The sequence below is a fragment of the Siphateles boraxobius genome, unplaced genomic scaffold (assembly GCF_051911475.1).
Source record: "Siphateles boraxobius isolate OS27281-9 unplaced genomic scaffold, OSU_SipBor_1 30, whole genome shotgun sequence".
NCBI classification, from domain to species: Eukaryota; Metazoa; Chordata; class Actinopteri; order Cypriniformes; family Leuciscidae; genus Siphateles; species Siphateles boraxobius.
This window is the reverse complement of record NW_027508920.1, coordinates 10,643,749-10,663,812: the sequence shown is the minus strand read 5'-3', so window position 1 is coordinate 10,663,812 and position 20,064 is coordinate 10,643,749. Positions and strand designations below refer to the sequence as shown.

General features: G+C 40.9%; 1 protein-coding gene across 2 annotated transcripts in view; it reads left to right on the top strand.

The window, feature by feature from the left end:
• Positions 1–20,064, top strand: part of hipk3b (homeodomain interacting protein kinase 3b) — a 121,587-nt gene that overhangs the window by 63,611 nt on the left and 37,912 nt on the right. The window lies entirely within an intron of this gene.

The window sequence follows — 20,064 nt, the reverse complement described above, 5'->3', positions numbered from 1 at the left end:
ACTTTCCCTGTGTAGCCTTATGCTGCGTTCACACCGGACGCGAATAGCGCGTCAGGCGCGAGTGATTTCAATGTTAAGTCAATGCAAAGACGCGTTACGCGCGTAAAAAATTCCTGCGGCGCGAATGAGGCGTGGAGCGCGGCGCGGTAGACGCGAATACGCCGCGTGAATGGCGCGAATTGAGCGTCTGGCGCGTTACGCGCGAATGGTGCATTTTGTGCATTCACGCGTTGGACGCGAATTCGCGTCTGCCGCCCAAGTTGAAAAATCTGAACTTTGGTGTCAATTCGCGCCGCGTTTACCAATCAGAAGCCTAGCTGCTTGCTGCTGTCACTTGGTGAAGTATCTGGATGCTTCAATACATTATTTTGTAATGGTTCTAATGCACAACAAAGCAACTATTTTATCACATAAAACTTGATTTCAATATATAGACATTCATTTTGTATTGAATGCTATTTATTCCATATCTAGATTATATTAAATATTATTATAATGTGAAGACAAACATACTGCATTATACGTTCATGTTTGGACAGTGTTGTGTGTGAGAGAGAAAAAAATCACAGGACAGATTAATCACTTTTGGAGGCTGGCTCCATCATCAAAACAAAAATAAATGACAGATTAGGTGGATGAGGGCGAGGGTGATCCTCGCTCCGATGCGGGACAACAGGTCATCAAGCTGGGCGCGGGACAGGCGGAAGTACCGCTGAAAGCGGCTGTCATCCAGGCGCAGCTCCTGGAGCGAGCAAATGGTGAAACTCGCCACACTGGGTCAAAGGGTCAGGTGGACACAAATACGGCGACGATGACCCCTAGGCCGCCGTTCTGCTCTCCATGGCAAATACAGAGCTGTGACTCTCTCGGTGAATGCTCGATCAACATAAAAAAGATGGCCGGCAACGGGTTTCGATTGTGACGCGCGTAAATTTCACTTCAAACTTTTGTTTTTTTATGCGCGTCAAGAGCGAAATTGACGCGCGTAAAAAAACAAAAGTTTGAAGCGAAATTTACGCGCGTCACAATCGAAACCCGTGAATGGATTCAAAGTGGTCAAGCGTATAACTAGACGTGGTAGGCGCGCATTTGACGCGCTATTCGCGTCCGGTGTGAACGCAGCATTAGGCTACATGTTATCAACTTTTTCTAACATGAACGGGATTATAATCTGTTTCCCTCAATACCTCATCATACTCAAGGATTCCCATTCCATCAGGACAAAACACTTAACGTAGCTTAATGGATTAATACAGTGATATAAAATACCAAACTCGCACCTTATTGGGATGTACGTATAAGTATGCCCACATACATGTTAATATTCCTACATACACGATTAATCTGGGAAGGGTCATACCACTTTCATATTGTTGTCCTATGTTGTTAGTTTAACTGAAACTTACGTCGCTTTGGATAAAAGCGTCTGCTAAAAGACTAAATGTAAAATTGGCTTGACATTCGCACATGTAGGGACCGTCTCTAAAGTAACATAGGTAGTCCTATAGGCCTAAACGTTTCTAACTTCAATAGCAAACTTCAATTTATTTGAATAAATTGTGCATTGTGCCTGACACCTACATGAACACTTAACAGTTGGTTTTATGACTGCAAGTTGTTCTCTTCAAATGCTATTGAAGTTAGAAACGTGTTTACCAATGTCGTATGTTACTTTAGAGACGGTCCTTAAATGTGCGAATGTCCAATGTCAAGCCAACTTATGCCAGTATCACTGAGAAACGCGCAGCTTTAAACTTTGGGCGTTAAGTTCATATTCTGAGTGCTTCTGCTTGCCTGCGAGTTTGGTCTTTTATATCACTGTATTAGTCCATTAAGCTACGTTAAGCGATTTATATGTCCAGCAGGGGAATCCTGACGTATTGAGGGAAACCCTAGTAGCTACTGCATGAAGGACAATTGCCGCAATATAAGGTTGAGGCAACTAAACAACCAATAGATATGTCAAACTCAAATGTAACATTGGATCTGTATACATCCGTATCGGTGGAATAACATTATAATCTCGTTCACGGTAGAGATGCATGTAGGCTACACAGGAAAAGTAATCGTGAAGACACTGAATTTCACATAAAACATAATACTCACAGATACACTTACATTGTTGTAAATGAGTATTTATGAATGAATGGCTTGCTCTAACTGTTGCTCGGTCTTCGTCAACAACACGCGCTTGCACCCCCTGCTGGTGAGGTCGACTGACAGCAGAAGGAGATTATGCTCAGTAATCTACTGCGTTTCCTGCAGTTCCTGGACGTCAACTTTGAATTTACTGTCGAATTTGAACCACTGAATTTGTTCAATCCGCCTGTTGAATATTATAGGTTGTATTTTTAATCAGTTTAAATATTTTGGAAGTGAAATATGAAAGGTGAATATGGATTATTGAAATTTGACTAATGAAAGTGTGTTTGAAATGTTTTGAATTTAAATATTCACAGCTTAAATATTCAACCATGCTAAATTTAAGCCCATAAAAATGCAAACCCTAAAAATACAAAGCATTAAAATACAAGCAGGGTTAATGCAATGCATATTTTTTCAAGTAGTACAATTTTTTTTATTTTATTTTTTTGAAAAAACAAAAGTGACAATACATATTAATGAACATTTTCACAAATGTAAATATTTCAGATTATAGCCTTAGGCTAATTTCCATCTGCAATTCAACAGGCTTTTTGTTTAAAAAACATTTGGCAATATTTTACTTTCATATTATAGGTCATGGAAATTCATCTTTTTAGTCAGTGAAAGTCAGGGAAAAGTCAGGGAATTTGACATTTGGTTTAGAGTGGGAACCCTGATTATCATATCTACAGAAATTGCTTTTGGCCAAAAAGAGAAAACACAAAATAGACAATGAATCACACTCAAAATTTGAGTGTAGTGAGGCAGAGAGAGAGAGAGTTTGTTACCATAACTGTAGAAAAGCGAACAAAACAATCATAGTGTTGATTGTCTATCACCCCATCTTTTTTACGTAATTCAAAAAAGTCTTGCTAACACATTAGCCACTCTGGCTAACAAATTTTTTTCAGCAGCGGGTAGTGTGTCTTGCTTTCGTCCATCAACTTTGACATAACTTTGTGAGGCAGTAGTAGCTACACACAAGGTTTCGTCTATCAGCATTAATCCAAACTTTTTGTTTAAATGTAAATGCGTGCGCAGTTATCGTGTTCAGAACTGGAGAAAGTCAGCGCAATAAAAGTACCACATTTGCGACATTTGCTTTTCAGGCTGTTTCCATCCAATTGGCATTTTACAAATAAAATCGTGTGTGTACTGACGTCATCCCTAAAAAAAAAACGCATTCGCATACGTTTTGTTGTATCGCAAAAAAAAAAATCTGCCCTCGAGTAGTTTTCATACATAATTTAGCGTATATTGCAAAATATATTTTATCTTTTGCATCCCAAATATTTGTAAAATGCAGAGAGTAATGTGACGATTGAAATTCTACAGTTTCCTGCTTACTGTTTTCTAGGGCTTGTCCGAATACCATTTTTTGAGCTTCGAAGCTTCCGTAGTAATCAACATTGAATATTCGAAGCTTCGGAGGGAAATAAAAAAATAATAATAAACGAGGCTCAAACATCCATTTCGTAACAGACATGCGTGTTTATTTGAGCACGTCCGTCAATGAAACAATACACTAATGCCTGTAAAGCATTGAAATAAATATCAGTATATAATGGTTACTCAAATAATATAATAAAGTTGTTATTATTATTATTTTTTTATATTTCCACACAAAGTCGCATGATATAGCCTAAGCCCACCGCTCTGCGCTTTGAGAGGGATCAGGGATGTGGGACACGAGCAGGAAAGAGACCATCTCTTTTCTATTATCTTCATGTTTTCTACTTGTTGTAAAAGAGTGAATTTTATCTTCCTCAGTGTCAAGACATATAGGCTGTGTTTGATTTTGCGCTGCCAGAGAAATCGAAACTAAAATCACACGTGTGTGTGTGAAACGCGCTTTACAAATAAATTTGACGTGCCTTACCAAGTCTAATAACAAGCACAAGCTGTGTTCAAAAGAATTTGACATGCAAGTAAAAAGTTAGGCTACCTGTCCTACAGCGTTTTTTTTCTACTTTAGGCTACAACAGTAAAGAATGCGAATATAATAGGCCTAATTAAAAGCCAAACAAAGGAAGGAACATTTATAATCCTCTCCAAAAATGGGTGAGACGTGAGTGAAGATTTGGAAAAAGAAACGAGATTCCATGTTCAGTGGAATAACTAATTGAATATTGTTAAATACTGATAATTGGGTGACCAGATCGCAAACCAGAATACAAAGCCGACAAAGCTTACATTTTTATGGGCTTATGCACAACTCTCTCAGTCGTCATGAATACAAATATTTCCATGGCTGCGATGTAACATTTAATTGCTAACCTATTGTTTATTTTGTGAACAATGCTTTGTGCTTCACCCGTGTCATAATATTCATGTAAAACGGTTAAACAGCATTCACATACAAAACAAAATTGTTTTGTATGTGAATGCAAAAACACAAAACACATACTAAATATGTGTCCACAAGACTTTTGACTAATGGATGTTGTCGCTTCGAGTTCTTGCTTCAAAATGATGTGAAAATCTTCCTGCCTAATCATTCACATAAAACAAAACATTAATTTATACTTTGTAAGACAGTTTTTTTGTCAGAAGAGGTTTATGCGTGGGAGTGGTAATGGCCTATCAATATTAATGATATTCAGACCAGGGGTGTGACAGACACTCCCCCAATGGCTAATGGCCCATCAAGTGAGGCAGCCTGAACGAAGAATGAGAGGAGATTAAAAGTGTAGCGTTGGTTCAGTGTGGGTGGGATGGAAGAAGACAAGGGTCGGCGTAACTGGGACTCGTACACGATTTTATTAACAGAGGTTTTGAACAGGAAATATGCGCAAGGTGCGCTTTCACCATAGAACTCTCTATAGCAACGTTCAAACACTCTTTCCACTATTAAATTAGCTCAGTCCATTAATTCTCAGTCCTTTTCCGTGCACGAGCTCCCAGTCCTTCTCTCTCCCCGTTTTCTCACTCCAGCCGGCTTTTATGCGATCTCCCCACGCCAATTACTGCAATCAGAAACAGGTGATCATCATTTTGCACTTGACCTACTTACCCACCGCTCGGCTCCGCCCTCTCTCTCCGCTACAGACTCCTCTAAACCACGCCCCCCTCGCCACATACCCCCACCGCCCGACTCAGGCCGGGGAGCCAGCCGGCCTGCAGCCTCCCTCCCCCCTCTCCTCCTGGAGAGGAAGTCAGCCACAGCCATCTGTGCACCCGGCCTGTGGATCACCTGGAATTTGAAAGGTTGTAAAGCCAGATACCAACGGGTGATCCGCACGTTGGTATTCTTCATGCGATGGAGCCATTGCAGGGGAGCATGGTCCGAACAGAGGGTGAACTCCCGCCCCAAGAGATAATAGCGGAGGGTGAGAACGGCCCACCTGATGGCGAGACATTCTTTCTCAATGGTGCTGTACTTAGTCTCTCTCTAAGAGAGCTTACGACTAATGTACAGCACCGGCCGCTCCTTACCCTCTATCTCCTGGAACAGGACAGCGCCCAGCCCCCTGTCCGAGGCGTCAGTCTGTAGGGTAAAAGGGAGAGAAAAGTTAGGAGCCTGTAGGAGCGGTCCGCCACATAGAGCAGCCTTTATCTGGGTAAAGGCCTGCTGACACCGCTCCGTCCACTGGACGGTATCTGGTGCTTCCTTTTTAGTTAGGTCAGTCAGCGGGCTAGCGAGGTCGGAATAACCAGGCACAAACCTTCTGTAATATCCCGCTAGCCCCAGGAACTGCCTAACCTCCTTTTTGGTCTTAGGTCTCGGACAGGTCGCAACTGCTGCCGTCTTATCAATTTGGGGACACATCTGTCCATGACCCAAGTGGAAACCCAGATACCTAACTTCCACACACCCAACTGCAAACTTCTTTGGGTTGGCCGTGAGCCCCGCTTCCCGCAGCGTCCTGAGGACAGCTCGCAAATGCTGCATATGCCGCTGCCAATCATTACTATAGATGATAATATCCAAGTAAGCTGCGGCATATGCAGTATGCAGTATTTCCATCAGGCGTTGGAAAGTCGCTGGAGCCCCGAACAAGCCGAAAGGAAGAGTAACAAATTGGTGTAATCCAAACGGCGTTGTGAAAGCGGTCTTTTCTTTGGATATTGGAGTTAAGGGGATCTGCCAATATCCCTTCGTCAAATCCAGTGTCGAATAAAAACGAGTGGTACCCAGCCGATCAAGTAATTCGTCAACCCGCGTCATTGGATACGCGTCGAATTTCGACACAGCATTTACCTTGCGATAATCCACACAGAATCGGGCCGAGCCGTCGGTTTTAGGCACTAAAACTATCGGGCTTGCCCAATTACTGTTGGATTCTTCTATTACCCCCATGTCCAGCATAGCTTCTAATTCATCCTGAACTATTTTCTTTTTATGTTCAGGTAAGCGATATGGCCGGCTACGCACTACTACGCCGGTTCGGTCTCAACGTGGTGCTGAATGAGATTTATCCGACCAGGCAGGGGCGAGAACACATCCGCAAATTCTGCTTGTAAATTACGTATATCAGTGAGCTGGGACGGCGAGAGGTGATCTCCTCCAACTGCCAGAGCGAGAGATTGAGACTTTGAGCTCGCCTCTGGACCGAGATCCTCCTCCCCGCTCACCACCGTCGCCAACATCACTGACTCCGCCTCATTACACTTTTTAAGGAGATTGAGGTGGTAAATTTGATGAGCCCCTTCCCTATCTGTTCGGATAACCTCATAGTCAAGATCTCCAACTCGCCGTGTGACCTCAAAGGGTCCTTGCCACTTTGCGAGTAATTTTGAACTGGACGTGGGAAGTAATACAAGTACTTTATCTCCCGGTGCAAATTCACGTAGTCTAGCCCCCCTGTTGTACAGCCGACTTTGTTTGTCCTGGGCCTGTAACAAATTCTCCATAGAGAGCCGCCCCAAAGTGTGGAGTTTTGTTCTCAGGTCCATGACATATTGAATTTCATTTTTGCTATTCGAAGGTCCGTCCTCCCAATTTTCTCTAAGCACGTCCAGCACCCCGTGGGGCTGACGACCATAGAGAAGCTCGAAGGGGGAAAACCCCGTGGAGGCTTGGGCGACCTCGGGTACAGCGAACAAGAGGGGTTCTAGCCACTTATCCCAATTTTTGCCGTCTTCCCGCACGAACTTACGAATCATGGATTTCAACGTGCGATTAAATCGTTCCACCAGTCCGTCCATTTGTGGGTGATAGACGCTGGTGCGAATCGATTTAATGCCCAACAATTCGTAAAGTTCATGAATGGTACGTGACATAAACGCCGTGCCCTGGTCGGTGAGAATCTCTTTCGGGATTCCCACCCGGGAGATTAACTGAAACCGTGCGCTCGCCGCGCTCTTCGCGGAAATACTGCGAAGCGGCACTGCTTCTGGGTATCGTGTTGCATAATCCACTAGGACTAATGCAAAACGATGCCCCAGTGCAGATCTTTGCAATTGCCCGATGAGGTCCATGCCAATTCTTTTGAAGGGGACCTCTATTAAAGGAAGGGGGCACAACGGTGCTTTTGGGGTGGCCGGTGGATTCACCAACTGACATTCACGACAAGACGCGCACCACTTGCGCAAGTTCTCGTAAATGCCCGGCCAAAAAAATCGTGTCATTAGACGATCCAGTGTAGCTGCCTGCCCTAAATGCCCAGCCATCGGATTGCAGTGAGCCACCTGGAAAAGCGTTTCCCGGCCGCTCTTTGGTACTAATAACTGAGTTGTATCTTGCTTTGATTGGGTGTCCTGGGTCACCCGATACAACTTATCTTTTATGATTGCGAAATAAGGATATGAAAGTGGCAGATCTGGGTGGAGAGGCTGTCCGTCGATTGTACGGACTTGGTCAAACGCATTTTTGAGCGTCTCGTCTCGGGACTGTTCCAAAGGAAAGTCATCACGCTCTGAGAGTGACATTCTCTCAACAGCGTTCCGTTCCTCTGGTACAGGTACCGATGGCCCCGGCACAGCCTCTCCAACCTGAGCGACCGCTCTTTTCCCCCGCTTCCTTTTTCCCCCAGAAGCACCCGCACACAAATGTGCCAATAACACTTTAAACCCTGGCCACTTAGTCCCCAAGATTAGCGGGTGTCGGAGGTGCGGGCTAACTGCCACCTCCATACTATGCTTTTGGCCCCGAAATTGAATAGTGACTGGCATTAACGGGTAATCCACCACCTCCCCGTGCACACACCGAACCTTAACCATGCGGCTTCTATCCAATGCTTCTGGTTGAATCGGGCTTTGATGGATAGATGTTTGGTTACAGCCTGAATCCACCAAGGCCTGATAAGTACCCCCCTTTATACTCACTGGTATCTGGTACAGTCCAGCTTGATCGGGGGCGGCCTGCGGTGTGTCTGGGACCCTGACCAGCGTCCCCACCTCCATCACTGGACACTGATCGACAAAGCGCCCAGGGTCCCCGCAACGCCAACAGGCCGGCCCAGACCTTCCCGCCGCCCCAATGGTGGGAAGTGGGTCAAGGAGTTGGCGCGGGGAGAGTGTGTGCGACCGGGGTGGAGCGTTGCCGGAGCCAGAGGATGCCCCCTTAAACGGTGGTCGGGTAACGGGAAGAGGCGCCGCCGCAGGTCCTGTCCTCCAACGGGGCGCCGGTCTGGGTGGGAAAGTCCTGGACCTGGGAACAGGGACAGGAGGAGAAGGAGAGAGAGAAGGAAGAGAGAGAGAGAGAGAGAGAAGCTGCTGGAAGTGGTTCGCCGACCCCTGGGCACGCCATCATCTGGTCCTCCGCCAATTGGATGGCCTGGGTCAGCGACGCCGGGCGGTGGCACTTGACCCACTGCGCGGTCTTCCGAGGGAGCCGCGCCACGAACTGCTCCAGTACCACTTGATCTATGACTTCCTCGACGTCGCATCCGTCGGCCATCAGCCACTTGCGGCAAGCGTCCCGGAGCTGCTGCGCAAAAACGAAGGGTCCCGCTGCAGGATGGCGCGCTTGAGGTCTTTGTAGACCAGGAGGTTCTGGACTCGGGCGGCCAGCCCCAGGCCTAGGCCGACCTCTCGAAGAGGTCCAGGAAAGCCTCTGGGTCGTCCTGTAGACCCATTTTGTTTAGAGGCATGGGCGGGGCCGAGGCCGTCACTGGTGATGGTGGGGCGGCCCGAACCTCCCGGTCCATACAGCTCCGGAACAGCTCGCGGTCCTGCTGCTGGGCCCGAAGGAGCGTCTCAAAACGGCGCTCCTGTTGTTCTTCCATTGCCAGCAGCGCCTGATGTTGTTGTTGGTGGAGACCCGCGAGCGCGTGGATGAAATCCGCAAGTGATGTCGGGGACTGTCTGGCGGCGGATTCTTCTTCCATCCCGGGTTTCGGCACCAGTGTAGCGTTGGTTCAGTGTGGGTGTGATGGAGGAAGACAAGGGTCGGCGTAACTGGGACTCGTACACGATTTTATTAACAGAGGTTTAGAACAGGAAATATGCGCGAGATGCGCTTTCACCATAGAACACTCTATAGCAACGTACAAACACTCTTTCCACTATTAAATTAGCTCAGTCCATTAATTCTCAGTCCTTTCTGTGCACGAGCTCCCAGTCCTTCTCTCTCCCCGTTCTCTCACTCCAGCCGGCTTTTATGTGATCTCCCCACGCCAATTACTGCAATCAGAAACAGGTGATCGTCATTTTGCACTTGACCTACTTACCCACCGCTCAGCTCCGCCCTCTCTCTCCGCTACAGACTCCGCTAAACCACGCCCCCCTCGCCACACAAAGGTTTTGTTTTTCAATCTGTTTCAATCTTATTGTAATTCCTCTATGTGGAGAAACTAAATGTTCTAAATTTGCTCTAAGCAAATCAAATGTGAGTAAAATAACTACTTGTGGTCCAAGTTCCCGGGCAGGCAGGAATCTCAGAGTCTGTGGAACCATATCAATGTCAGTTTCTGCTTTCCATGACAGAGTGGACTTCTTGTTGCTCATCTGAATGTTTGTCTTGGCCCTCTTTGTCACATTCCTATAAAAATAATAATATTAATAAAGGTTAATAAAGGTTGATCAAAGTACTATCAGCATGTCCGGGCTATCAGGGCAATCAGCATGTTGATAAAACAAAAATATATAAACTCTTTTATATTAACATTACCAATCGATAATTATAATATTTTGCATGCATAACAAATTTTTTGCAAAGCCACAGTAGTAGGTAAAAAATAGTAGATAAATATGTACTTACTCTTTTTGATTTCCGTTGCTGCGTGTCCTGCGAGTTGCAGTGGAAGGCGAGAGGGAACAAGCTGCATTCCTTTTAAAAAAAGTTGAAGACTATTATTATCATATATTTTACAGAGTACTATTTCAGCACATGCATAACTGATGGACATTTAGCAATGCTGATAAAGCAACACAATATAAGCTATTTTATATTAACATTACCAATCAATAAATGTTATATTGTGCATGCATAACACATTTTTTGCAAAGCCACACAGGCACATATACATTTGTATCATCATAAGTATATAAACAAAATTTAACTAGCATCTGTAAAATAGTAGGTAAATATGTACTTACTCTTTTTGATTTGTTGCTGCGCGTCCTCGTTGCAGTGGAAGGTGAGAGTGAACAGGCTACATTCCTTTTAAAAAAAGTTAAAAACTGTAAAATATATGATAATAATAGAGTACTATTCCAGCACATGCATAACTGATGGACATTTAGCAATGCTGATAACACAAAACATGTGTAACATCATCAACCAATCTCCAAAAATAAATAATAGTCATACAGGCTCATATTGTATTAAAACGAAGTATAAGCAAAATTGAACTAACATCTGTAAAATTGTAGGTAAATATGTACTTACTCTTTCTGATTTCTGACTGTGTTGCTAAGCGCACTCCGAGTTGCAGGTGGAGGTAGTGATGAAGCTACATTCCTTTTAAAAAAGTTGAAGAATATTATTACATAAATAACCATAGTAGAATTAGTCTATAATGAATAACTGATGTAAATAATTTTAGACGCGTGCAATAAGCCTATATGCGTGTCAATGGGCCATTACCGGAGAGGCACACCGCAAACAAAACACATTTGCGCAATTCATTAACTGGCTATATTTACACATTTCAGCACATTTACACACATTTACAACTAATATTTGCGAGCATGCATCGTTAATGATAATGAGGCAGCATTTAAACTAGTCAAAATATAATCTAAACACCTACTAGGCATATTTTCTAACATAACTTCTAAATTCTAGCTTTCATACATAATGATCTAAACATATAATTTACACATACAAATTTCCTAACCAAGGGGTTTACAGTGCGTAGCATATGCACTAAAAAAAAACAAAAAAAAACATTTTTGACGTTGAAATGGTACGAGATATTAAATTCATTGTATAGATATGCACTTTCATTAGATTGTGTTGAATATATCAAATGTCAATACTCTGGATGGCAAGTGGAAAATAGTCCACCCAGTATAATATGTAAGCTACATGTTTATATTGAATAGCTTGTCAACTAATGGAAGTTATACTAAATACCACGGCTTGATCCACGGTTGGATCAAGTCGCTCTTCAAAATACAAACTGTCGTCATCAGAGTAGTCACGCTCTTCTTCTGATGAAAATGTGGATTTTTCGTCGCTAGTATCCAGGACGAGCTGAAGAGCTTCCGCTCCGGTGTATCGTGCCATCTTCCCAACGCGCAGGTGACTGAATGATGAAACTTGAAGCCTTTAATGCATTTGCTTGGGGGCGTTTACCTGTTTTGCATAGATGGCTTAACACATTATCTTGTGAATAGCGCGCTCCGTGAGTAGGCGTGAACAAATTAAAGTAAATGAGCTCGTAATCAGCTCGACTGGAATCGCTCTTATTTTCATACAGATTACAGAAGCTGAGAATATTTGTTTTTAATATAAATTACTTCATTTAAAAGATGCGATCTCAAGCTTTATGCCCGTGGGTATGTTTGCCTGTTTGACTGAATTTTCGTGGAGTTACAGATGAGTTCCGAACGCGTTTCAAATTGGAGTTCGCTGACGGAGAGTGTGCAGAACTCGCATCATTAATTTTTTTTTATTTGGCAAAAAGCAAAACACTTTATTTTTATTGTGAATATACAGAAAAAAAATATAAACTGAACAGGATCGATTGATGTATAACACGAAAATGAAATATCAAAATTAACAGAGCATTTTGAGTTTATTTTGCATTGCTAATTTTTTTTTTTCTTTCGGATAATCTAAAATCCCAGGGGAGAAATGATGGGCGTGGATCAAGCAGTGTGGGAGACTATGGAGCTAGAAATGAGTCTATTACATGCGAGAAAATAAATGATCTGAGAGAGAAAAAAAAAAGTTTGAGAGAAAAAGTTATAACACTGATAGCAAAAAAGCATTTCATGAGAGAAAAAATAATATTTGAGAGAAAGTTTTCATACCAATAGCAAAAAATAATATTTTAGACTAAAACAAGTTTTGAGAGAAAGTATTTTCTCATAGAGCATAAAAAAATATAAATGTGAAATTTTTAAAATTATTTCTGAGAAAAAAAATCTCTCAAATACTTTGAAAAAAAAACTCATATATATATTTTTTGCTCTCAGTATGAAAACATTTTCTAGGCGCGGGACTAGATTTGATGGCCGGGCGCGGGCTGTAATGCACTCACTCTGTGTGTGTGTGTGTGTGTGTGGGACTCCCGCAAACTAGAAATATCTGTGAATAAAACATAAAAATGAATACATTTGTATTAATCTGTTGCAGAAAAGCAACAAGAACAACTAAAACAAAATACAAATGATTCACAGGCCAGAGTTTTGTTTTATAACATGTTTGCAGCGTTGAGCGATGTAGCCAATCACAGACATATGTGTTGATTTCTTGAACGCAATGGCCAATCAGAAGCATTTAAGATAGACTCCCCTCACTGCCCAAAACAGACTTTTTGTTCAGAGCTGAATTCTGTATTCTGGCAAATCCTCTAATTATAACAAACAAAGTGTATATATTATGAAAGATTCATTGTGCAGTCAGCTTCATTGATAATAACAGAGATGTGTGAGATCATGATGAACTTATGTCAGCTTTAGGAATTTTTAAGTGAGCGCACTTTGCGCGCATTCAGTCATGCCAAACCATGCACGCAGTAGCCTGCTTGATTCTATCTTATAACAGTGGTTTGTGTGTTAATGCATAATTTATCAGGAGCATTTATGTTGATGTGTATGATGGTGACACGTAGGCTAACTTTAAAGTATTTGGAGGTGCAGAACAGAAGAGGAGGAGGAGAAAGTAACATATAAGTAGTTGAGAACGTCAGTTATAACGACCCACGTATTAAAATGGTCGGGTTTAAATCGGGCGCGGGCTCATAATTATAGTTAATGTTTCGGGCCGGGCTCGGACACAACGTGCACGGGTTCGGGTATGGTCCGGCTTGATTTTTTTGGGCCCGATCTAAGCTCCAAGTTGAGCACGGACACTCCAATGTTTGGTTAAGATGATGACACGCACAACTGGATGTTAGCTGTCTGAGCAAGGTCAGCATCACTGAAGATTAAACATTAACAATAGCACTCATATTCATGAATGAATGTGTATTATATTATTAGGTTGCTAATCGCTAGTAAAGCTAGTAAAATTAATTAGCCATCATGCTAGGTAAACTTGCATGAGTGCTATTTTTTAATGTTTAATCTTCAGTGATGCTGAACTTGCTCAGCCAGCTACCCATCGAGTTGTGTTTGTCATCATCTTACACAAACATTGAAGTGTCCGTGCTCAACTAAGGCAGAACACGAACCGAACCGAACGCGAACAATGGTGTAATGATTCAGTTCGCCTCAAGACAAGACTATTCTCCCCGATTGGCCAATAGGAAAAATGGACATGGCCCCGCCCATGACACAATTTTCACAGCTAAAGCAAAATCCTGACACGAGCAAAAAATTGCATCGAGAACAAAGAAAAGCGTTTTGAGAGAAATGCTTTTTTTTAGAGAACATTTTTTCACACTGAGAGCAAAAAATATATATTTGAGATTTTTTTCAAAGTGTTTTAAGAGATTTTTTTTTCTCAGAAATAATTTAAAAAAAAATTAATTTATATTTTATGTTCTATGAGAAAATCCTTTCTCTCAACTTTTTTTTCTCTCAAATATCTTTTTTCTCTCAAATGCTTTTTGCTATCAGTGTGACAACTTTTTCTCTCAAACTTTTTTTTTCTCTCTCAGATCATTTATTTTCTCGCATGTAATAAAGACACATTTCTAGCTCCATAGAAGACCCTATTCACAACTAAATGTCAACAGGATTAACAAAAACACCTATTCCTTGGAAATAAGGACGATAACATGAGAGAAACAAAAACAAAACAAAAAAGCAGCTGGAAAGGAAGACCGTATATCTCATAGTCCAAACACGAAAGTATGTTGTTGTTTTGGTTTTTTTCTAGTTTTTTTTTTACTAAATATTGTTGTGTAATATAGGTAATAGGTAGGGCTGGGCGATAAAACTGTATTGGTATTTATCGACGGTACACATTGTCGGGAACTATGACATTTTTTCGATATAGCGCTCGATATTTTAATTAAAATGCACGCACATCAACCGTTGATCTTACTGTTCACATATCTCGTCTTTAGTGCACTCAAGTTCTTTATTTCAAATGAAGGCGCGTGACAAGCGCACTCATAATGGAAGAGATGCTGGCGTGACCACCACAGCGTTGCCCAACATCAAATGGCAAACTTAATGAAAGCGGAACTAGGGCTGGGTACCGAGTTCGATACTTTTAGGTACGGACCGAATTGCCTCGATACTATCGAGTACCGAAAAATGACATGTTTTTCGGTTCCAGATTTCGATACCTAAGGCGTTAACTCGTCAACGTCAGTGCTCAAACAAATACATATGAAATGCACATACACGCAAACTCTGAACACACAAGACGCGCGGAACTCTCCGCGCACATACTCATATGAGACGCGCGTGTGCACGCAAAAACTCTCCACACGCATACTTACATGAGACACGAGCACACACACACATAATACCTTAAAGATGTGGAAAAGTCGATCAAAAGTGTGGGTATTTGCGGTAAAATAATTGCTGCAAAGACCGGTACCACGACAAATATGATGAAGACCTTGACAGTGCACGGAGTAAACGCAAAAGTTGCTCCGTCTTCGACTGGTAAATGAAGAGATACCTTGTTGATCACTCTGACAGTGTTTATATTGCAATAAATAATAACCTACTGAATGTACACTGCCGTTCAAAATGTGTTGGTTAGTCAGAATTTTTTTTCAGTAAGGAATAGGATGCATTAAAGTTATCAAAGGTGACATTAAAACATGTGTAATGTTACAAAATATTTCGTTTTTAAATAAATGCTGTTCTTTTGAATTTTTTATTCATCAAAAAATCATGAAAAAATGTATCATAGTTTCCAGTAAACTGTTTTCATATTTCTGAAGGGTCATGTGACACTGAAGTAATGATTTTGAAAATTCAGCTTTGAATTCAATTCATTTCAATAAATTACATTTTGAAATATATTCAAATAAGATTTTAAATTGTAAGACTATTTCACAATATTGCAAGTTTTACTGTGTTTTTTATTTAAAAAAATTCAGCTTTATTGAGCATGAGCTCTTTATAAAAAAAAAAGTGTTCCTTAGTGCAAAAAGGAACAAAAAAGCACAGGCTAAAAGGAGCATGAGTCAAACTGAAAAAATAAAGCCAAAGTTTTTCTGAGGTAATGTGTTATGTAATCTTGTTAAAATGGATTTCATAAAATTGGTATCGAAAAAAGTATCGTTAGGAACCGGTATCGAAACTGAGGTATCGAAATTGGCACCGGATCGAAAGATTTTGAACAATACCCAGCCCTAAGCAGAACGAAACTGCTCTACTCATTATTTTGAGCTTCACGGACAGTTTATCAGTTTGGACCATCAACATCTGTCCAGCGCAAGCTGATCTTGATCAAGCGACACTGTTACTACGTACAGCGCTAAGAGATCCAGTAAAGAAAGCATTTGAATTCGCCACTGAAGTAATAACATTGCTGTGAGATCTAGTGAAAAACATTCAAATTTCTCTGTTATTAACGGATCAAACAGCGCTGACGTGGAAATGAGGAGAAACACTGTGCCATGAATGAACTAGTTATAGGCTTTAAGTCCACAGATCAGCAACATTCAACATGGATTTAATGTAGTAACACTAACTGTAACCATGGAAGTTTGGCAGGAATAGTAAAATGCTTTCAAGTACGTCACACATCTTTTTCCAGCACTTCAAAACATTATTTGTTCATCCTTCAAAGATTAGCCCCATTTATAAAACTAAATATTTCAAGTTGTAGGAAAACTCACACTTATTTAAAAATATTTGTTCTTTTAATAAATTATTGTTATTTTTTTAAAGGATTTCTGTGGTATTTCTTTCATTTTACTGCACCAAAAACGTACCGAACCGTGACACCATGTCGTATCGAACTGAATTTTGTGAACCATTACACCCCTACTTTGTTCTACATTTACACTTTTACATTGCACACATTTTGTAACATTTTATTTGTTCGAGTTTCTTTAACACCTACTTTTTTATCTTAATATTAGACATAAATATATTTTTGTTTACATTTTATTTTTGTTTTTGACGGCTAAAACTAACATCATTTTTTGTTTGCCTTAATAATGTGGATAAATTAAATAACCTGGTTTAAATTCAAACTTTTCTACTTGTCTAAAAAAAAATTGACTTAATGTAAATAATTATCGATACCGAACGATATGAAATATTATATTGTGATAATTTTTTTTAGCTTTATCGCATAGCCCATAACCATGAATCTGGTGTAGGAGCAAAACTTGCTTTAAATAAAAAAAATGCCCTAAGAATTTTTTTTTTTTTTTTTTTATCTGTATGATTGCTAGTATGGTTTGCACACACTTTCATTTTCAGTATTACATCATCTATCCTTTAGTTTCTTCCTTTTGCTCTGTCTTCCACTCCTGTCACTTTGTTCCTTCATTGTGACTTCTATTTCTTGCCTTTTATTTTTTTAACATGTGGAGAGTCACGTTGACTCATTCCGCATGACATGCTCCATTCAGCGCAGGTGATGACAGGCTGTCAAATCAGGGCTGTCACAGCACACGCTGCCTTTCACTACAGTCATAATAAGCCTCAAAGGCCACGTACACACTGTACATTTCAGGAGTGACAACCGCATTTAAATGCGGAAGTGGGTCCCCTAAATTATCGTTCCATATGTGTACAGAACACGACTCGCTCCCAAAACTGCAATCATTGACACCATTCTGGCGTCTCGCGTGTTTGGTATCCACTATTTTGACCAAAGAAATATTACAGTGACAAAAGACTCATTTTGTTCAGCAATTTTAACTAAAGCACAGTCGACAGAGGCGTCGTGATGATTTTTCATTCGTCTTTTTAGTTAACTTCAGCATGGGTGTATTCACTTATGCTAAGCACTTTATGTGCAAAGAGAACTGAATTTGGGATTGGGTGCTGTCGAAGAGAGCATTTCTGGTGTGTGTCATTCAGCGCGATACATCGACTTCATTCTTTTTGAAGATCCCTCCTTAAATGTACAAACATGTATCTTTGACATCTTCGCGTCTTACCCGATCTCCTCCCCGCACTCTCTAATATCCCGCCTTCACTAACTGAAATTTAATCGATAACCAATTTTGATTGGATGGTAATTTTGTTCTCCAAAATATGACGAGATTGGTTACCTTTGATTAGGCTATTCTCGCTTGACAGAAGACTATTACTCATTTTTATGATCACCTAGCAAAGACGATTTAGAAATATGGGACTTTTTTTCATAAGTCTGGACACTAAAATAGAGCTGAAATATGTGACTGTCTCGGCTTGTTTTTTATGGGCTTGTTCGCTGATAGGCTTGCAAGATCTGGCAGCACGAATGAGTCAGGCTCGTACCGCTTTCCCTGTGATTTCTTGCACCACACATACAGACAATAAATACATAGACGATAATACATATTTTAACTTGCATCAAAGATGTATCTTTCATCTGTCATCTTTCATATCTCTAGTCGTATGTCATTACAAACTAGTTGTTCGGTTCCATACACACTACATAGAATTTTTGTAAATGCTGTTGTGATACCTGCATTTTTCGGGAATAAATTTGGAACAGAATTAAGTACTAAAAGGTGAACTGACAACCAGATTTAGCTGAAGTGAGTACGTGGCCAATATAAGCTTTCCTCCTAAAAACAGGCTTTCAGAAACAAAATTTTGTTCAAGCAGTAAAGTAGCATGTGTTGTTGTAGTCTTTAATGCTGTCCATATAAAAGACTCTTGTCAGTACTGAATTCTGGTCATCTTATATCTCACAAATTTGAACCTTTATTGCCGTTGTCACGGCAACATCGCTGACATCATGGTAACATGGAAAGGACATTTGGTTTCCAAGTAGAGACATGGCAGAAAAACTTTCTACCCACACCAAACTGACCTAAGATGACACGCACTGATTATTGCAATGCCTTTTTGATGACCTTTTAAGCATGGTAGTTGGGTTTTTATGACAAATGTGGCTTGACTTTTGTAACTTTCCGTTTTGAAAACTGGTAAATTTAATTAAAAGATGTAAATACACTCAGCCGTTCACAGTTAGCTGGAAAAGAACATTGATTGTGTGGCTACTGAAGGAGTTGCCCTGGTTACGGTCACACTCTTTGATCACGTTCACACTGCTAACACACTTTTTGAGTTATTCTGTACCCTGGAGTTATGGCTATGTTGCTCAGGAGTATGTGAACTTAAATCTAAAGGCCTGTGAATGTGTATATGAATGGGCTTATAATATAATATGAATGGGTTTGTAATATAATATAATTAATAGTTTATATTAAAATAGTTATGTAAGACCTGTTGTAAACTTCTTCCTTCTTCAGTGTAGAAAAACTCAGAAGCGAAAACCAGGAGACTTGGCGGTATCTTTTAAGCAGGATTCTTTATTCGCTGTACTCTGCTTCGTCCAAAATCTTACCCAAGTCAAGTCTAACTAAGGGAAACGTTCCCTTGCAATTTATACACATTTAGGGGCAGGGCTTAACATTATGATGAACAAAGCATGTAAATGAGCTGAGACATGAGAACAGGATGGTGCAGGACTTCTCGTACTGAGACCAGAACTCCAAGACAAACGGTCTCAGTAATAAAATAGCAGGTGTTCAAACTTGCTCAGCATGAGTCTTCACCCGGTGAGACACGAGAACAGGAAAGGCATGGCCTTCTCGTACTGAGACGGGACAGTCAGGAATATCCCGCTGGGAACCCCTAACGTTTGCAGAGATTTCCTGGTCTCATCATTTATAAACTTTCTCAATATAAAATACTATTGTATTGGAAATCTAAATTAAACATTTAAATAAAATGTGTAATCCTACAGACCCTACAGGTGAATAGGGTAAACAAACATGTTAACTAATAGATATTGTAAGGCCGTCTAACTCGATCGAATGGCGTTATTCGAATTAGCGGTGAAGGTCTTTACGTATTACTGTCTTTTCTCGCGGCAAAGTATTTTTTGTTAAATTCAATACATGCAACTCTCAGCCTCACGGGCCGATCTCTCGCTGCGTTTCATTATATACCCAGACCTCATTTCAAATCTAAACATAATCCACAGTGGAAGTTTACCTGTAAGTCACCATTTGCTAGCAGTGGAAAATTAGCATTCAGTCAAATGGTCAGAAGGTGTTAACTCAAAGACACACCCTCCAGTGTGGAAGATATTTCTAAACTTCCTAAGAACTTTATTACCTTTTGGTTTACTTCTTTGGGAATGAGACATTTGTACCAGTCGCACCGAGACATTTCAAATAATAACAAACATGTATAAACCTTGATGATAATCATTCACATTAAACCATTTAGATTCTTGTGTGAGTTTGGGAGATCTCTGCCAGAATGAAGAATGGG